Source organism: Podarcis pityusensis (genome assembly GCF_964106645.2).
Source record: "Podarcis pityusensis genome assembly, chromosome: 7".
Classification (NCBI taxonomy): Eukaryota; Metazoa; Chordata; class Lepidosauria; order Squamata; family Lacertidae; genus Podarcis; species Podarcis pityusensis.
The window spans coordinates 49,837,556-49,857,435 of record NC_138031.1 but is presented as its reverse complement, the minus strand read 5'-3'; the positions used below and the strand labels follow the sequence as shown (position 1 = coordinate 49,857,435).

General features: G+C 40.8%; 1 long non-coding RNA gene across 2 annotated transcripts in view; it reads right to left on the bottom strand.

Annotated features, from left to right (window-relative positions):
• Nucleotides 1-19,880, bottom strand: part of LOC308481690 — a 140,739-nt gene that overhangs the window by 77,322 nt on the left and 43,537 nt on the right. For both annotated transcript variants that reach the window (XR_013988811.1, XR_013988812.1), the window contains exon 2: nucleotides 6,621-6,700. This is a non-coding gene — a long non-coding RNA (uncharacterized lncRNA). The remainder of the gene's footprint in view (nucleotides 1-6,620; nucleotides 6,701-19,880) is intronic.

The following is a 19,880-nucleotide window of genomic DNA, read 5'->3' as shown; positions in this document are numbered from 1 at the left end:
CAAAGCTGCAGGCACAGTGTAAATCACATCAATGACAGATATCCTCCAATTTTGTATTTATATTTTTTCAGATTATAACATTTACCACATCCATTATACTTTTAAGCCACTCTTTAGGCTAAAAGATTAATTATATTCTGCATCAATATAGACTTAGCAATGAATACCAAATCATTAAAATGTATATTCTTTTCCACTCAATCCTTATTCTAAATTCTTGTGTGCAGTGCAAAAAACCCAGTGTAATAATCCTGGTAGGGAATAGTTTATCAGATGGGTACACAGGAAAGACAAGCACAGAGATTTGCTGGTTTCCTTGCACCATACTAGCCAAAAACCTGTTACAATTTCATGTGATGAAGTTTTTCAGGGCTTCATATCTTCTTTGATAGGTAAGTGTCTGTTTGTTGGTATGCCACTTATTATTCAGAAAAGACTGAAACATCAGGAATACTGAACAGGGACATTTGTGGATATATCACGAGTCAGTCACATTTCTTATCCTCTTTGTCTTGCACTTCCAGCTACACAGTTTGTGTGGAGCATCTGCAAAAGAGAAGTGGATCAGCTTTGGAGGGGGGGTCCCCAAAAACTTCTGGCAAAAAAGGGTGGGATCTATTTGATGGGGACAACTGACCTGCACCCAGTTATAGGGATTTTTTATTTATTTTTTACAGTAAACCTTGAGATGAGTTTAAGAACACTTTCAGAAAAGTCCAAGCTAAACTTAAATATCATTGCATACAAAGAAATGCAGGTGGTGAATTTTCATGGGGCATCTTGAGTCATACCCATTAAGTTTCGTGACATGGGGCTAAAGCAAAAGAGCAATGATGTTTCCACTAGTCCAATATTATTTTAATAAGTGGGTCACTTGCAAGGGATGGCCAACTGAGGAAAGGCTGTAGTTCAGTGGCAGAGCATCTACTTTGTATGCAGAAGGTCCCTGACAAATCTCTGGAATCTCCAGGCTTGGAGAGAAACTTGTCTGAAGTCCTGGAGAGCCAATCAGCGCAGACAGTGTAGATGGGCCAATGGTCTGATTCACTATAAGGCAGCTTCCTGTCTTCCTAAGTTATAGGTGTTGCTTGCATTGACTGTGGTGTTGAGTTCCAAGGAATGTAATTAAGCAGATGCAACCAATTGCTGTTTCATTGTCACATACTGGGATCAAAGTTGGTTGCAACAAAAGGGGCTCCTTCTCTGCTTACCACAATGATGCAACCATTGCTCAGAGCAAATTCACATGTGCAGTCCTGAGACATGTACTGAGTTCCACCTGAAGCAAGCTGTTGGGTAACACCTCCTGTGAGTGTAAATATAAGAACCTTAATGGTTTCTGCCATCATTAAGAAACCACTTAATCCAGTAGCATGACATGTGGCTAAATCTTCAGGGCTTTAAAATGTTAGTTTTATCTAATAATGCTCTGCAGCTCACCTATGTAACAAGCTAAGGGCAAAATATATCTTGGTGTGAATGACACTAGAAAAGTATTCACAAGGCAATCACAGATAGTAAAGATGTAGTCATTTTGCCAGGAAGTGATCTCACATTCCAAGAAAAGCAGAGGTTGTAATGCAAATGCAGACTATCTTTGAAATGAATAGAAGCTTTGACTGCCAAGCAAAAATGAAGTTCAAAGCTAGAAAATGGGATTGTCTTATCCTTCATAAGTTACTGCCAGAAAACAAAAAAGATACAGCAATTGCCTTCAACAGAATGAAACACACCTGTTGCTTATGAAAATGCAGCCCATATGTCGGCCACAATTTTTCTTTCTGTCTTGACTTACAAACAGCAATCAACCAAGCTTTCTTTAATCCTCCCAGTAATGTTGCTGTGTTAAAGTTGCTTCTGTATAGTTCGCTTGCCAGTTGCTTATTTCAAGCAGAGGCAATAGGAGTGGGTTTAAGTCACAATCCAGAGAACGTTAAGCACAACTAAGGGCTTAACCACACTTAACTTTTGTCCCGCTCTTTGCAGGCAGGGGTCTGCACTTTAACACTTCATGCCTGTGTTTTGTTTCATTGGCTTTTTTGCCTCAAGCTTGCTCTGTGAACACTCGCTCTTTAAAGCTGAATTGGAGCAAACATCAGTTTGGGTTTTCTGCATATTGATGTTTGCTCTGCTTGAACTCTAAAGAGTGGGTTTTCAGATGGAAAGCTCTGGAGCAAAAGGGGGGGGGTGGCACTTGGACATGGAGCTTTAAACTATGGACCATGCCTGGAAAGAGCAGTGGAAAGATAAGTGTGGATAAGCCCTAAATCCCACTGAAGTCAATGGAACCCAAGAATTGCATTGATGACAAAGGCATTACTGCCTTCCTAACATTCTCTGGGACACTCTACACATACATTCAGTGTTGTATTTTCTTCCCAAAACATTTTTTTTAATTAAAACATGAGAATGTTGATGGCTTAGCTATTTATATCTAGCAGATTTCTAGCTAGATGAAACAATATTTTTTTTCCATAGAATATGACAGAATTCCTTTAAAGCTTGTCAACACACATTGTGCCAGCTATTTTGGTTTAGACCATTTTCCAGCACAATGTTTGGATAGCCTTCAGAGATTAAAGTGAATTGCAGTTGTTTTTAGTTTAAAGAGATGGGTGGGGAAATCCTGAGCAAGACTGGTTTCCTGTGGCATATAGTGAGACACCTGAAAGATAGCACATGAAACTGAATTGTCTATCAAAAGAAAGAAGTGCTGGCAAAGTCAATCCAAATTAAATCCTACAATCCTCTTTTGCTTTTCATTTCTGATAGATTTTGAACATAAACTTTATTTCCTCAAGGAGTGGGGAATGTTGGTGACACGGCTGAACATCAAAATAAAATGATATTTATTCATTTATTTGCAACATTTATATACTGCTTTTAATCACTGGTTTCAATGAGATATTGCATCTGACAGTGGAGCATGCCTCTCCCTTAAAAAGTGATGGCAACCAGAGCTAAGCTACCTTCATTTGCCACCCCCAGCATATTCCCATCCTTTATTATCTATACATAGGCTATAACTAGACTGGAGCAGCTGCCTGGAAAACTTTTGATACATAAGAGATCAAACCCATGGTAGATTAAAAAGGAGACTCAGGAAATAACAGTGTGTTGAGGTCTCATAAAGAACACTGTAACCCATTCAATTCAAGAAACATGTTGACAAATAGATAATGACTCAGAGGAAAGTGACAAAGATACTAAAGACAAAGGAGACAATTATTTTTTTCATTTAATATGAAAGAAGAAAATCAAGGGGACAGTATGCTGACAGTACTAATGATGAGCAGCAGCCATTGTGTCACTCAAGCACCAGGTTTGGTTTATGTAATCCCAATCTTAACCTAGACAGCATCCTAAAAAGCAGAGATATCACCTTGCCAACAAAGGTCCGTATAGTTAAAGCTATGGTTTTCCCAGTAGTGATGTATGGAAGTGAGAGCTGGACCATAAAGAAGGCTGATCGCCGAAGAAGTGATGCTTTTGAATTATGGTGCTGGAGGAGACTCTTGAGAGTCCCATGGACTGCAAGAAGATCAAACCCCTCCATTCTTAAGGAAATCAGCCCTGAGTGCTCACTGGAAGGACAGATCGTGAAGCTGAGGCTCCAATACTTTGGCTACCTCATGAGATGAGAAGACTCCCTGGAAAAGACCCTGATGTTGGGAAAGATTGAGGGCACAAGGAGAAGGGGACGACAGAGGATGAGATGGTTGGACAGTGTTCTCGAAGCTACCAGCATGAGTTTGACTAAACTGCGGGAGGCAGTGGAAGACAGGAGTGCCTGGCGTGCTCTGGTCCATGGGGTCACGAAGAGTCGGACACGATTAAACGATTAAACAACAACAACAACCCCAATCTTTCCCTTTGGTGGGAATTTATGTGTGGGCATACAAACCCAGAGATACCTCTGTTAGGGAGAAGCTCTGCAGAGGCTAGACTGCAGGAAGTGCTGCATCTCCATCTTCAGGAGTCATGCCCATTGCTGATTGGGTTCTCGGCAATGAAAGACTGAAGGGGTGTAAGATCACGACAATGCTTTGTAGCTTTCTTTGGGCTATTTAATAAAACCTTTAGCCTTTAACCTTCACCCCATTCAGGTGTTCATTGTGTTCTGGATGTAAGAAAAATCACTGCACCTTTAAAAATACAATTATCATTATAATTAACTGTAGATTGGGTTGCCCATTCTCTAGATCAGGTCCCAAGAGACTACGATCTACTACCAGTATTTTAAAAAAACTGGCAGTGATCTACTAATTGCTATTGAGGATTGTCCAGAGTTGACTGAGCTTCTTTGAAGGGGGAATGACATGATTCGCTCACCTAAAACTCCACTGCTAAAAAATGCATGCAGCGCTAAAGCCAATCATTGTATTCCCAATCGCCAACAGAAAATGCCAGACACTGCCCACTTGACGCAACAGAGGGACAGAGAGAGGGGAGCGGGAGGATGGGGACATTAATTCCCCAGTTCTTTAAATTCCGTGATCGACCACGATCGATCGCAGTTGACCAGTTGAACATGTCTGCTCTAGATGAATGGACAGACCAATAACCTGGATTAACATTTGTATGCATTTTCATGCATACTTTTCTTATGCATCTTATATGCAGTTTTGCTGCATAATCCATTTTTTCCAAACAATATTCACTAATATAATGTATTCTGCTCATTAATTTCACAGATATACATATTTTTGCATGCATTTTTCCTGAACGCACAAATTGTTGTATGCATTTTTTCTTGGGGAACTGCAACATAAAACTCAGATTGCATTTTGGTTTGCATATTGGGTGTGAATTAGGTTCGTTTGTATTAAAATGAAAAACACATGAATTTCTCCCAATTCCTATTTAATACTGGCCACAACAATGGTGGTTTTGCTTCTCAGAATGGAATGGAATCAACGTTTTGTTGAAATAAATGGCAGATTTCCCACTACTTTTAATGGTTATGGATCACACCCAAGTTTTATTTGTTTGCTTGTTCATTTAAGCTCAGCATCCTTGTTAAACCCTTGAATTTTTGTTCTCCCTTTCATGGATTAGGTGGCAACCCCATGTAGATTCTTTCTCACGCTGACTGGGGAGCAAAGCACTTTTCTGAATAAAGATTGTACAGTGGCCCCCATTTCTGTTAAGAACCTTGCACATGACATACAAAGTAGCCTCTCTGTGATGAAAATAATTGTTCTTGGATAAACAAGGAGATTCTCAGAAAGTCCCAAGGCTATTGGCAGAAGATGTGTTGGCAGCTGTAAGAGAACAATTTTATTGTGGTGCAAGGAACTGTAAGAGGAAATGAATCTGGGATTCTCTAAGTCCCAAACGTTATAAGCTTATGCTATATAAAATTGAGGTAAACATTCTTTATTGCCATGGCTATGTTATTACAAATCTCATTTGTTTGCATAGGGAGATATGCTGTATTTATTGTTTATTTATGTCCACTGTTTCTTACCATGCCTTTTCAAACAGGATATTCAAGGGGATTCCCCCCCCCCCAAAAAAAAGATGGAAGACAGAAATGTTTCACTAATTCTATGTGGGGTACAATAAACAGCTCTTTCCACAAAATATAATCTAATTCTCAGTCTCAAAGAATACAGTCTTGAACACCTGGTTAAAGATGTGCTGACTTGGTTTTTTTCAGTTCAATTTTACTGCTATTACCAAAGATCAGGGTGGGGTAGGCTCTCGTAATTGAGTTCACCAGTGACAAAGGCTGTGCATTGATTGTATACCGAGAAATGGAACTATAGAATCTTATTAATATATCCCTAAACACCATACATTATTAAACAGTTCAAAAGAGCTTAGCCACCATGCCATTATGCCATTGTGAAAGCCACCACTAAAATCAAATAGGCTGGCGGGGAAGCTTTCCAAAGAACACAATATTCTGTGGGATAAAAATAGTTTGGGGGCTGCTTCCCCTAAAATGCTTCTGTCTTGTAAGGCCATATTGCTATGTAAATGTGACTTTTAAGATTAAATCAAGTGTATTATGCAACTGAATCACTGCTTCATTCCATTTTATGGAGGCTTCTTATGGCAGTAGCGTAATATTAATCAGTCCACAATGCTAACACTTGATATTTGGGGTTATGTACCCAATTTCTTATGTACAATCATGGGCTCCTTTCAGTTTTTGAGACCCCTAGCCATAATAAAAATTAAAAATGATAACAGTAACAGAAAGAAAATAGGGCACACACAAATCTTGTGCCACTAGAACCAACAAATTTTAATGAATATTTATTAATTTGCTATTATTTAGGGTAAAACTTTGCAAGGAAGCTTACATCAAAAAAGAAAGTTAAATCAATACTATAATATTCCCAAACACACACTCTCTCAATCAGAACCTCAAGAATACATCCAGCATTAAAGCATTAAAACAGTAGCAGTGAAAACAATGCAAAGCACCACGCACACAAAATAAAAACAGCCTGAAATAAAAAGGTATTTAAAGTATTGTCTGAAATCCCCCACTCTTGCTTACCCCTGCTGCCACCCTAGACTGTTGAGTGACCATAAAAATGTGCAATTTGCTAATCAACCTGTAAAAAATAACACTAACATCTATGTTTTAAGGAAATACTACGTACCTTTAGTTCAAGCTCAGGCTTGTCTGATGAAACAGCTCCAGCATGAAGTCATCGGACTATGGAAATATAGTGTCTGCAACCTGAAATAAATGAGAATAAGAGGTAAGCACCTAACTGCTATCAATTATAGCAGCTAATAAAAATTAACCCAGTGAATTCCATTCCAAAGAGAAATAAACACATAAAGCAGTAGTTGACATTTTAAAAAAAAATGTATATTTATATTCAGGATCACCCATGGAAAAATATGATGCACATATGGTGACTTCAATTTCTACATCTTGCTTTCTTTGGCATTCTTCAGAGTTGTGCTAGACTCATAGAAGGAATTGCCTTAATAAGTCCCATTTTCCCCAACCCCAAGCAAAGAATCAATTGGCCAATTTAAATCTTGACCTATTCCATTTCTATTCTCATCACTCCCTGCTTCTCAGTTATAAAGTACCCAATGGCTTTATAATCAATCTAATGTATGTGATGACAATGATATTGATTGATTGAATTTGTATACCATTCTTCGTCTGACGATCCCAGGGTGGTTCATAACAGAAAAATACAAAATCTGAATACAAAATACACAATAAAACAAACAAACAAACAAAGAACTCCCCTCCCACAAAGAAAACTGCTAGAAAGTACCAGACATATGCCATTTATTTATTTATTTAGGAAAATTCTAGCTGACTCAATCCTGGGATGAAGGACAGTGTAATAACATAATACACAATAAAATCAAATTTATATAATACCAGTATCACCTTAAAACAATAACAACAAACATGTGTGGCAAGGGCAAGGGTGCTTAATGCCACAAATGGACAGTTAACTAAAGGCCTGGGTGAATAAATAGTGCCAAAAACCCATCAATGCCAGCACTTGTTGAACCTTGCAGGTTATTACATATGTTTCTCACATGTTGCCACATAGCGCATGTTTGGCAGATGCAGCACAGTTAATTGTGAACCCAGGGCTTAAAGGCAGTTGGGTTTTCCTTAATTTTATTTATTTATGTGTTCATATAACTAACGCCTGTTTCAGCCCTAAAAAACAGCTTTTTACCTTGTCACTTACTAGGATCTGATTACATCAAAAGTCATAAGATCCAATGGTGGTGGTGTTTTACTATTTTAGTCTATGGTTTAGTCATGCAGCTATCACACTACTAACTAGCATTTCTATCCCAGGTAATAATCCTAACCTCCAGAGGGTAGGACAAGAACAAAAAGTTACAAGAAAGGAGATTCTTACTAAACATTAGGAAGAACTTTCTGATGGTAACAGTTGTACAACAGTAGAACAGCCTCCTTAAGTAGTTGGTGGACTTTCCTTCCTTAGATGTTTTAAGTGCAGGTTGGATGGCCATCTGTCATGGATGTTGTAGCTGAGATTCCTGCATTGTTGAGGATTGAACTAGATGACTCTTGTGGTCTCTTCCTACTCTATGATTCCATAATTCTAAGATTCTAAGTTCTTCATTTGAACACTATGCCTGAAAAGGAACATGTGCAAGGTTCTTCAAACATCTACTTTTCAATGTTTTTTGTAACATATAAACCCATCAGGAATTTGCACACGGTAGGCATAAATTAGCTTTTCTCTTCTCCACTCCCCTGTCAGTTGTTGTTGTTTAGTCGTTTAGTCGTGTCCGACTCTTCGTGACCCCCTGGACCAGAGCATGCCAGGCACTCCTGTCTTCCACTACCTCCCGCAGTTTGGTCAAACTCATGCTGGTAGCTTTGACAACACTGTCCAACCAGTTGTCTTTGTCCATGGAGTTTTCTTGGCAGGTATACTGGAGTGGCTTGCCAGTTCCTGCTCCAGGTGGATCACGTTTGGTCAAAACTCTCCACTATGACCTATCCATCTTGGGTGGCCCTGCTCATAGCTTCTCCTAGTTATTCAAGCCCCTTCACCACAGCAAGGCAGTGATCCATGAAGGGATCCCCTGTCAGTAGTGAGCCAATATCATGCCATGTTGAATTAGGAAAAGGGATACTTATGTTGAAGTCCTCAGATTCAAGCCACAGAATCATTTACTTGTCTTCGGATGCTAAGGAAGAGCAAGAGAAGGGAACCATGTAGGCTGCCGTGAGCTTCTCAGAGAGAGGGTGGGATTAAAATGTATTAAACAGATGAGCAGAATTTCTCCAGATTAGCTACTATTCATCTGTCATGTTTCCTCTTCACACAATCATAATTTATGCATCTTGCGATGGGCAGTAATTTGCTACTAATTCTACCGTTATTGTTCCCTAAGAATAGTGATGAAGCTGAGGAGGAAACTCCGTGGTTTAGGTGAGTTTATCAGAACAATAAATATTAGAAGCTAGCCATGTTGCAAATTTGGCATCACTCAGAAATGGACATTTTATATTTTAGTTTTAGATTTCAGCAGCTTCATGTATAGAACTAATGCATAGAGCAGAGATGAGTGAATCACATGCAGTTTGAATCACAGGAGGGGTGGTCAGATGCCCACCTCTGCCCTCCCAAAATGGAATGTCTGAATTTTCAATCTAAGACAAATAATCCAGCTGGACATCTTAAAGGGAAGGAAGATATATCCTAAGTGCTCTTCTCCAGCCAGTTGAAATTAACACTGAAATTGGATAGCTTTAAAGTCACCCGAATTATAAGGGAGGATGTTGAAAGGAATCAGCAAAATGCCTTCAAAACTATTTTTTCCTCTCTTGAACGTGGGTCTCAGTTGAGTATGTGAACCTTTCTTTATGCTGAGCTGACATTGGCTCCTCATGACCTCAGATCACAGTAGGTGTTAAGGAGCAGAGGTTTCTCCGGGAAGTTCAGGGGTGGTAGAAATGTTTTGATTCTGCAGCTGAAGAAAGGCTGCCAGGATCTTGCAAGCAAGCAGCGGAATATTGTATTTGTTTTTATAGTGTGGTCATTATTTTTCTCACAATGTGGTTCCTGCAATCTTTGAAGTCTTTTGACTCCTTTAGTCTCTGGATAATGGCTGACATGGCTTGTTTGCTTATTCATGATGCTGTCTCTTTCGGGAGAGGGTTTTTTTTCTTCTGCTGCTGCTGGTGCTATATCCTGTTTTATACAATCCTTAGCCACAGCTAGCAAATAACAGCCAGGAAGCCATAAAACACTACTGAAGATCTTCCTTTCAGTTTCTGTAACTCAGTGATGGAAACCATCTGTGATAATTAAATAGAAGTGGACAAGGTTTGGAAGGTTTCTTGTGATTCGTTTCTGAGGGTCAATAGATACTGAATGTTTTTCCTTCACAGAGATGGCACCATAAAGGCAGGGAGGGGGAATGTATGTGTACTGTACTGCCACTTGTGAATTATTATTGTATGAGTCTTTATTTTACTATGAGTTTAAAACCTGAATGTTGCTATCACTGGGGAAAGCCTGAGGAGAACTAACTCAACAGTGGGCCTTCTTAGTTATGGGCTGCATTCTCCTCAGAAATCCACTTGGCACCAACTTTTTGCTTACTTTTAGCAAACTGAAAACATGTATTTTATCATCAGGCTTTTGATGCATAATATTTCTGGACCTTAAAATGTAGTTAATGGATGGTTTTTAACCGATTTAAATTTATTATTGTTTGTATTTATTCTTGTAACCTTCACCTGAGGTCAATGGAGAAAGGGTGAGATATAAATTATAAAAATAAATAAATACAACACAGAAAGAGTCTTTTTGTGGCATTCAGCAGCATCTCTGGTATCTAGTTGTGAAAAACACAAACTTTTCAAACCACATTTCTCTAGAGAGCTATTATTTTATTGTTGGCATGCACGGTTGGCTTAAGAAGACTTGGCATCTCAACACAACATCATTGAAACAAAGAAAATGAAAGCTGCCAAGATGGAGCAGATCCTGTGGGGACCTAGAATGGCACATTGCCTGCCTGGTGTGTCCTCGACTCCTGGATCTATGTCCAATTTCTCTTTACTTGTGGCAACAGTCACAAAATTCTGTATACAATTATTCTATTGATTGCCAGCCGCTCAACTAAAGTCCTTAAGCAAAAACATCTTTAACAAATGTCTTAATAAAGCTAAAAGCATCTTTAATGATGTGAACCAACAGTTCCTGAAAAAATCCCTAGCATTACTCAGATTCAAGGATTAAGCATCAAACAAACAGAAACAGTTGCTATGTTGCTATTGTCTTTAATCCTTCTTGAAATGTTGGTGTTTGTTTTTCAGATGTTACATTATGACAATATTGCCTTCTTAGCAATAAATTACAAAGAAAAGCATTAATTCAATATAATGACTAATATAAGACCCCCAACCAGTGGTTTTTTTAAAATAAAAAAGCTTGTAATTCATGTTAAAATTTCATCTCAGCATGTGTAGACCACACAATGTGTCAATGTTTGTTCTTTACATAAAATAAGGACCACCGGGGGATTTTAAATTGTGCACTAGTTGTAGAAAAATTACTTCTGCAGCAAATGTGAGGCAGACAGACAGAGATTTTTGGCTGATCCAGTAGTCCATGGACAGGGACATCACTTAGGCTGCCAGAAAATGAATCTGCTAACTCAATTTTTGTTCTTCAAATCATTCTATGTTTCTCAATATATTGCCCCTGCTGCACTGATTTCCCCACTCATTTTCCTCCATAATAGGCAGGCTGATCACTAATACATATATTCTGCTTCCAGACAAACCTAGAGACTCAAACAATTCTCAGGCAATGAATAAAAACATCTTAAATACAGTGTTCGGTTTAGCTCCAGAAAATGCACACCATGATATAACATAATAAATGGAGTTTTGGGACAATTTTAACATTATTTCCCCACCACCACTAGTTCCCAATATGAAGGCTGCCAAAAGGCACTCACTCATGTCAGCATTTCATGTGATGGGTTAAAACCTAAAAGCTTCTTAAGCCATGTGCCACCCATGTGCATGCATTGTCAGCAGGCCAGTGTGGTTGCTGACACCACTGGAAACATACGGCATTGGTGCAAGGACCCTGCATACTATAAGCAATCATACGATATGAGAGCTTTTCAAAGTTTTATGCCCACTACATAGAGCCAACATGGATTGGTGCTTTTTGATCAGCCTCTACAAACCTCCACCATCAAAACTTTTTATTCTTGTCTTAATCATGGTTAAAAGAAAAGAGGACATAAGACAACAGTATCCTTTGGGAGCAAAAGCACACATAATATGAAGAGGATCATCTGGGCTTCCTATTGTACTGCGTTTTTGCTCCCAATGCATCTTTTTACAAACATTAAAAGAATAATGGAAAGTTTTGTACAATGACTGTAGTAGTGGAACTCTATGTTGAAATCTTGGTAACAGTGGCTTCACATACAGGTTTTGTGCTCATTTAAATGGGCTCAACTTGTGGCTGATTTGGACAGTCATCAAATTATCTTATTGCTAAACTTGCTGGCCCTCTAGTACCCAAGTTCTTCTCTCGCCTCTCAAAAGTAACTAAAATCTGATTTAAATTGTAATTTCCAGATCTTTCCAAACAAGTAGACAGCATCATGAGTTTAACTATAGTAATGATTTATTCAGCACATCTTCAAACTTATCACAACCTTAAGGATGTGCTGAGCAAGGAAATAAAGAATAATGTGTTGGAAATACAATTTTGCTACCAGCTTGCAATTCAAGTTTTACTCCTCCTGATTTACAGAGGGTCAATCCTAGAAAAATATTGTGGAGTGGGCTCCCACAACTACCACTGATAACCACATAGGTCACAAAGGTATAAACACATGTATGACCCTCATTTAACTGGGCACTGACTAATCCAGTTTGTTTTCTCCAAAACCAGCTCTGATCTCATTCATTTAAATGGGAATTGCATATTAGGCAACATTTATAGGCAGTGTTCTTCCCCTGTCATTCAGTAAACAATCTTGTACTTGTATACAAATTAAAGAATGCATCCTCTGCCATGCAATGTGAATGAGCAAGAAAATCCAGTAAGATACCAAAATCATAGAAGAAGAAAAAGAATAAGCACTTATATTTTTGCTCTATTTCCTCTCTACCACCCTGGCTCTGATAGAAAGACACATAGCCATTGTCCCCTGAAGTCCTTAGGGTTTCTATTTCTTATATAAGCCTGACTTTTGATTGGCAGATGTGTTTGCATATCACACACACACACACACACACACACATGCTCACTTAATGTGAGGGATGGAGTTCATTAGCACTGGCCTAGTAGTCTGTTATTTTTTCCTGTGGAGACTGTACATATCACTCCTCTAACATATGTAATGCCTTGTGGCATAGATATCTCCATACATTTTTGTGGGTGGAAAAAAAAGCCACCAACTCATCCTACTTTTACTAACATGAGCCCAATGGATGTCCTGGGCTGCCTCCCACAATTATCTAGTTCAAGTACCTAGTTCTGCAACAACACAATAGTTCTAGCTGCAGTCTCAGAAAGATTATTTGGAGGAGGGACAGAATCCAACTGAGGGAGACATAGTGAGAAAAAGACAGTGAAAGTCAGATGAGCTTCTAGCAGTATTCAGGGCCAAGGTTATGTCCTAAGATATGTGTCCTAACTCAGTATTTGCTAGTCCCATGCCTTCCAGATGTGGTGGAAGGGCACTGGGTTGGTGAAGGGTACCCTAACCCATTTCATCTTAAGCAGTAGCTATCACATAGGAATTCAGACACAGATGGATAGCTAAGTGCATCCCACACATTTACATGGCTGCTACTGAGTGGGAGATAATTTATGGTGATTAGTACAAACTGCGAATGGGAATTGTTCTAAGAAAAAATACTTGCTCTTCTTGTGGGCTCTTGCCACTTACGTCAGTGTGGAAAAGATAACATTAATCTGCAATGATTTTACTACATACTTTTGCACTTTAAGATTTTGCATTTATTCCCAGAGGGTGCAGAATGTTTGATCTGGGAAACAACTGCAAATTAAAAGGATCACTTCTGAATGATTCAATTGGACTTCAAAATCAGATGTTCAATTCAAAGTATACATATTTTACTGCCATAACTTTTTTAAATGAAAGGGAAAAGAAACTGCTAGAATTCACTTCAGATTACAGTGGTACCTCGGGTTACATACGCTTCAGGTTACAGACTCTGCTAACCCAGAAATAGTACCTCGGATTAAGAACTTTGCTTCAGGGTGAGAACAGAAATCGTGCTCCAGTGGCGCAGCAGCAACAGCAGGAGGCCCCATTAGCTAAAGTGGTGCTTCAGGTTAAGAACAGTTTCAGGTTAAGAACGGACCTCCAGAACGAATTAAGTACTTAACCCAAGGTACCACTGTACATGGGTATGGTAACTGTGAGCACTTGATAGTAGCAGATGCGGATGAACAACAGGCCAGAACCAGAATCTATTACACAGGAACATAAATGAGCTCCAGCAACTCCTGTATAACTGGTGAATATGGGACTCTGGTTTGAAATTGTGGCATAACTAGTCAGAATAAAAGAATGCTAATATGCTGAATGCTGTCGGTCTTTGCCATCTAAGTCACCAGGAACTATATTGTGATAAATACCCTGAAATAAGGATCGAAAATGTAGTGTTCTGAATCTTAGATATGTAGGATGCAGTTTGCTCAAGCCCTGCATGCTTACAATGATGATATTGCCTATCAGTACTAAATACAAATTGCACACCAAGCAAAGCATTTTTCCTCAGTTTAAGAAAACAAGGGAAAATGTGGGTGAAAATAGAATTGCTGTTGCAGTGTATGAGTCCCATTAATTACCCAAACCAACTGCTGTCAAAACGCGTTGGGTTCCTCCACACACACACACACACACACACACACACATTTGGAGCCTTCTTGGCCTTCATTCAGTCTGTCAACCTACTAGCAATAGAGACACATGAATCTGTCAAAACAGCTCAGAGAACTTCTGTATGGACTTTGCCCCCCTCAGCAGTCAGAAGGTTCCTGTGCCTAAAATAACTTGATCAAGTATGCCAAGTGTAAGCATTAGAATTGACTTTTAAAATGCATTCTATAATTTGTATATGATGGGAGCTTGTCTATCACTTTAGAAACATTCAGCTTTCAATAACAGAGTGGGGGTGGCAAAGTAAGAGCACAATAATTCTATTAAGCTTTTAACTTGTCACAAACTCCTGCCAACATGCTCTGCAAAGTAATATAATTATATTTCATCCTATGGGCCAAAGTGTACTCCAGCTAACTGCACAATCCAAACCAAATCTACTCAGAAGTCAGATTGAATTCCCAGGTAAGTGTGGTTAGCATTGCAGCCTAAGCCAGACTGAACTAATTTAGAGTATTACGTAGAGTTTATTTCAGATTTCAATTCTTTGTACACAACCACCAACCCTTGAACAGAATCTGTCTTCTCTCATGGCACTCGTCAATTACTATATTTGATGTTATAGGCCAGGCAGCAACACAATGTGAAGAGGCCAGTATTTTCAGAATAATCATGAGGCAGAATATCAATGCCTAAAATGAAGTTTATTTACCTGCTCACTGTTAACGTTACTTGATTAGATATTTATAGGGTCTGGCCTGGCAGTTCCCCCACCCCCCTTCACAGAGCTACAATTCCCAGCCTCCTTAACAAACAACAGCTCCCAGGATTCTGTGGGATGTAAAACACAGGAGCAGTCAATTACAACATTCCTAGAGTGTACATGTGTAGACATGGGGAGGGATGTTTGTCCAGCCAGCAGGTGAACTTCCTGGGACAGACTTCCTCCGCATATGACCAGAGGTGGGTGTGGCCTTACCTGTGCAGGTAATGATAAAAGAACAGGGCAGGGCAGCCATCTCTCTCTCTGCCATCTGCCTTTGAAGAAGTAACATCTGCTAAAGATGCTCTCTTGGCTCCAAGCCAAGAGAGGAGAAAGGGACTATCTTCTTATAAGATAGATTCTAAATGTATATTACCTTATTAAGCCTGTCTGCCTTCTGGGATCCGATTGTGAACAGAATGTAAACACTTTTTATACTTTTATAAAAGACTGTGTCATCCCTTGTATTTTAGGAGGGAACAAAGGGGAAATTACCAGAGTAATTGTTATAGAGGTTCTAGCGAACCTGAGGACATGTTACTGTTGCGAACTTAAAAGGGGAATGTCTTACTCTGCTGATATTTTGGGAACTTGTTAGCACAAATTGGATAAGGATATAATCTCACAATATATCCTCTCCTGCATCCCTGAACATTCCCACAGATTCTTTGGGGAAAGTCGTGTGCTTTAAATGTGCACTGGATGTGCTTTAAATGCAAGGTGTGGATTGTCCTTTAGGCTATCATCCAGAATGCTAACAGCAAAATCTGCATTGCCATAGCTCTTGGGATCACAGTAACATAACAAGCTGCCCAGCACTGATTCAGACCAGGGATCCATCTCATCCTCTACTGTTGACACGGACTGGCAGTAGTTCTCCAAGGTTTCAGGAAGGAGTCTTTCCTGAGTCAACCTGGAGTTGCCATGGACTGAGCATGGAATCTGCCTTTGAAGAGTAAAGCAAGTGCTGTAACTCAGGGCTATAACCCTTCTTCATAAATATTGCAATGCTGCTTGCAGAAAAACTGAAGGGACAGAAAGAGTGATTTGCATATTTTAAATTTGGCCAAGATGGGTTTTTTAAATAGCTAACAGTTATTAATCATTTAGTAAATGGAAGTAGGTCTACACCACACGTATTAGAAAGAACTCCTTGCTGCATGAACTGATCTCAGTTGTATATGCTCACTGCCCCTTGCGGCACAGCAAGTTTAAATGAGATGCATCCTGCCGCTGGTTTCAGAGCTTTGCACCAATTTTCAGCTTTTTGTTATACCAATCCCAGAGAGAAGTATCACAAATCCACGGTAATTTAGGCTACTACATGAGCAGTATGAACATAGTGCAAGCAAGTATGAGCGAGAAACAAAAACGTATAGAAAAATATATCCTCTGCCGCAGGTATTGTGAGAAGCATGAAAATCTTATTACATTTGGGTGTGAGGAATCAACAGGAAGGAGAATGCACCACCTTGCCATGAGTTTTTCCTTTAAAACAAAAATATGCCTGTGTTGAGAGGGTTTTGTTCTTCCTGCTTATTAAAAGTAACCTACACTATGAGCAGAAAATCCACAACATGGGGTGGAGGAAGATCCTGTCTGAGCTGGGAAGAAATGAATAAGAAATATGCATTGCCAAGCCATTTAAAATAAAACTTCTAGAGCCTCTTTAAATTGTAACATCTTGAGTAAAGAAAAGTGCTGAATTATGTAAAAGCAGGCAGGGAGCCAACATCTGGCAACAGTAAAATTGTTTTGGAGGCGAGCAGTTTCCATCCAGCACGGAGACCTGCGTCCACGCAGCACAGGATAACGGATCTATGAAGATGTACAAGAGTTCTGGTTGCCAGAAGGATACCCTGGGCTTTGAGTGAAAATTTTTCTGTCATTTGATCTCCTAACACAGCCAGCTGAGATGAGTTATGCTTCCCCCCACCAGGAACCTCGAAAGAATTGTTCAAACCATACACTCATTCCTGCTGAATTGGAAACAAATGCCACAGCCGCACTGTTGGGCTTTGAAATCAAATTCACCCCAGCTCTTCCTAAACTTCTGTGAAGGAAACAAAGCTCTTTCCTGTGTCTGCCACTTTAGTCTCCACGGACAGGCCTCCTTTCTGCTGTGCCCCTCATCTCCTCCGCCACCACTAGCAGATTGCAATCTTTCATTCCAGAAGGCCACATCACAGACTTGCCCCATGTGTTAACTATACTCTGTTTGCTGCCATTAGGTCATGCCATTGGGAATGGAGTCTCCTAATTAAGCCCAGAGTATGGGGAACAAGTCGACTCCTCAAGACTGCACTGATCATGCTGCTGCTTCTTATTCCGCTGCTTCTCTCCCCCGCAGGAAAGTAAACCTGATTTACTAGCTGCAGTGTTCATGCCAGGGGACTCATATACTCATTGAGCTGCACCTAAGCATTGGGTAAAGGTAAAGGGACCCCTGACCATTAGGTCCAGTCGTGACCGACTCTGGGGTTGCGGCGCTCATCTCGCTTTATTGGCCAAGGGAGCCGGTGTACAGCTTCCGGGTCATGTGGCCAGCATGACTAAGCCGCTTCTGGCAAACCAGAGCAGCGCACAGAAATGCCATTTACCTTCCCGCCGGAGCGGTACCTATTTATCTACTTGCACTTTGACATGCTTTCGAACTGCTAGGTTGGCAGGAAAGCATTGGGTACATGAACCATATACGCAGTAGCTATGGGTAATAGCAATGCACCCTGCTCTGAGAGCTTCACTGCTAGAAACCACTGGGTTTCCCAGTATCCATGCAAATGGCAGCTGCTCTATTAGGATGAATGGGGCATTGCCCCACAAGCCTCAGCCTTCCCCTGCCTGCCTGCCTTCTTACAGCCAGTCTATGGAGTGTGGTGGCTGGGAGTTTCCTCCTTCTTAGTCTCAGTGTTGTCCTTGTAGAAGTCAGCTGGGAGAAGGAGAATATGCTAAAATTGGTTTGCTTTCCCTGTCATTGGCTCTGGCTCCACCTGTTTTGGGGCTCCTCGCCTTCTTCCCCAGCATTCCCCTTGGGCACTAATCCACCAACAAACCACACCAGCACTTGGCAATAGGCTGGCTACAATAACCTTTTATGTGGTGGAACCCCAATTTTGGAACACCCTTCCCAAGGAGATAGGGTGCTACTATTACACTCTTTCCGTGGCATGTTCTTATTTGTCCAGCCATTTGGGTGCTTTTTAATCTAGCCTGCTTTTTGTTTACTCCACCCTGGAGTAAGGGATAAAGGATGTCTAAGAAATATTTGAAACACATAAAGCAATCTCTGTCCCAACAAGGGCCAGTCTTACCATTAAGTAGGGAAAAAACACCTCAGGGAGTGATGGTAAGTTGCTGTGGGGGGGGCAGAGCTGTACATCCCACACACCCTGTCCTGCAACTCGTATGCTAGCCTGGTGCCCCAAAAGGCAGTGGAGGGGGCTGCCCTGTCAGCAGCAGTGAAGTAAGATTCAACTGCCATTATGTCTGTGGAATGATGAGACAGGCATCATCTTGTCTACCTTGGGTAGAACAATATCTTGCACCAGCCACAGTCCCAGCTAAGGGATATCCCAAGAGTCCGCAAGCTTAATGCAATAGAGAAGCAACCTTTGATAGTGTTGCACGTCAGCCCACTATCTGAGAGGTGCAAAATTCCAGTGGTTCCAGGCATTTACCCAGGTTTCAGGTTTCCTTCCGGAAATGAGACACAGCTGAGACTGTGGTGTCTTTATGATAATAATGGTTTATTTACCCAAATATACAGCCTGAGCCTGTGATGGAGGGGTTCACAGCATTAACACCCCAAAGGGGTCTTGTTTCTTCCATAGCCGCAGACTTAAATTAAAGCAGAAATCAAACTTAAAGCATCTCAAATGTTACTCTGACTCTCTCCTGCTTGTTGCTTTACTTCTAGGTCACATCACTGCAACTCAACTATAAACTCTGGCTTCGTTCTTCTAACTAATGGTGTGCTGGGGGAGGGGCCATACCCATTTGCCATCTCACAGAGCCCATTTCCTTTGTTTTCCTTAATGACCCATCACCCAGACCTCAACACCTCAACACCGTAAACTAGCTTGGCTTATAGTTGAGCACCTGCTGGATCCAGGGGTTAGAAGAATCTCACATTCAGCCAACTTCCTCCCCCACTCTCCCAAAACCCCTCCTAACAATACACACACACACACACACAGAGAGAGAGAGAGAGAGAGAGAGAGAGGGAGGGAGGAGAGAGAAATTGTCTGTTGTAACCAAGGTAAAGGTAAAGGTGCCCCTGCCCGTACGGGCCAGTCGTGTCCGACTCTAGGGTTGTGCGCCCATCTCACTTAAGAGGCCGGGGGCCAGCGCAGTCCGCACACACTTCCGGGTCACGTGGCCAGCATGACGAAGCTGCTCTGGCGAGCCAGCACCAGCGCAGCACACGGAAACGCCATTTACCTTCCCGCTATAAAGCGGTACCTATTTATCTACTTGCACTTAGGGGTGCTTTCGAACTGCTAGGTGGGCAGGAGCTGGGACCGAAAGACGGGAGCTCACCCCGCCGCGGGGATTCGAACCGCCAACCATGCGATCGGCAAGCCCTAGGTTTTACCCACAGCGCCACCCGCGTAACCAAAGTTCCAACCAAATTTGGCCCTATGGTTCCCGATGTAAAGGAGCAGGTTTTTGTCTATGTTTGGATACAACTGGATGCCGCTGTGAATCAAGATGGTAGACTTAACCTTTCAAAGATTTTAAC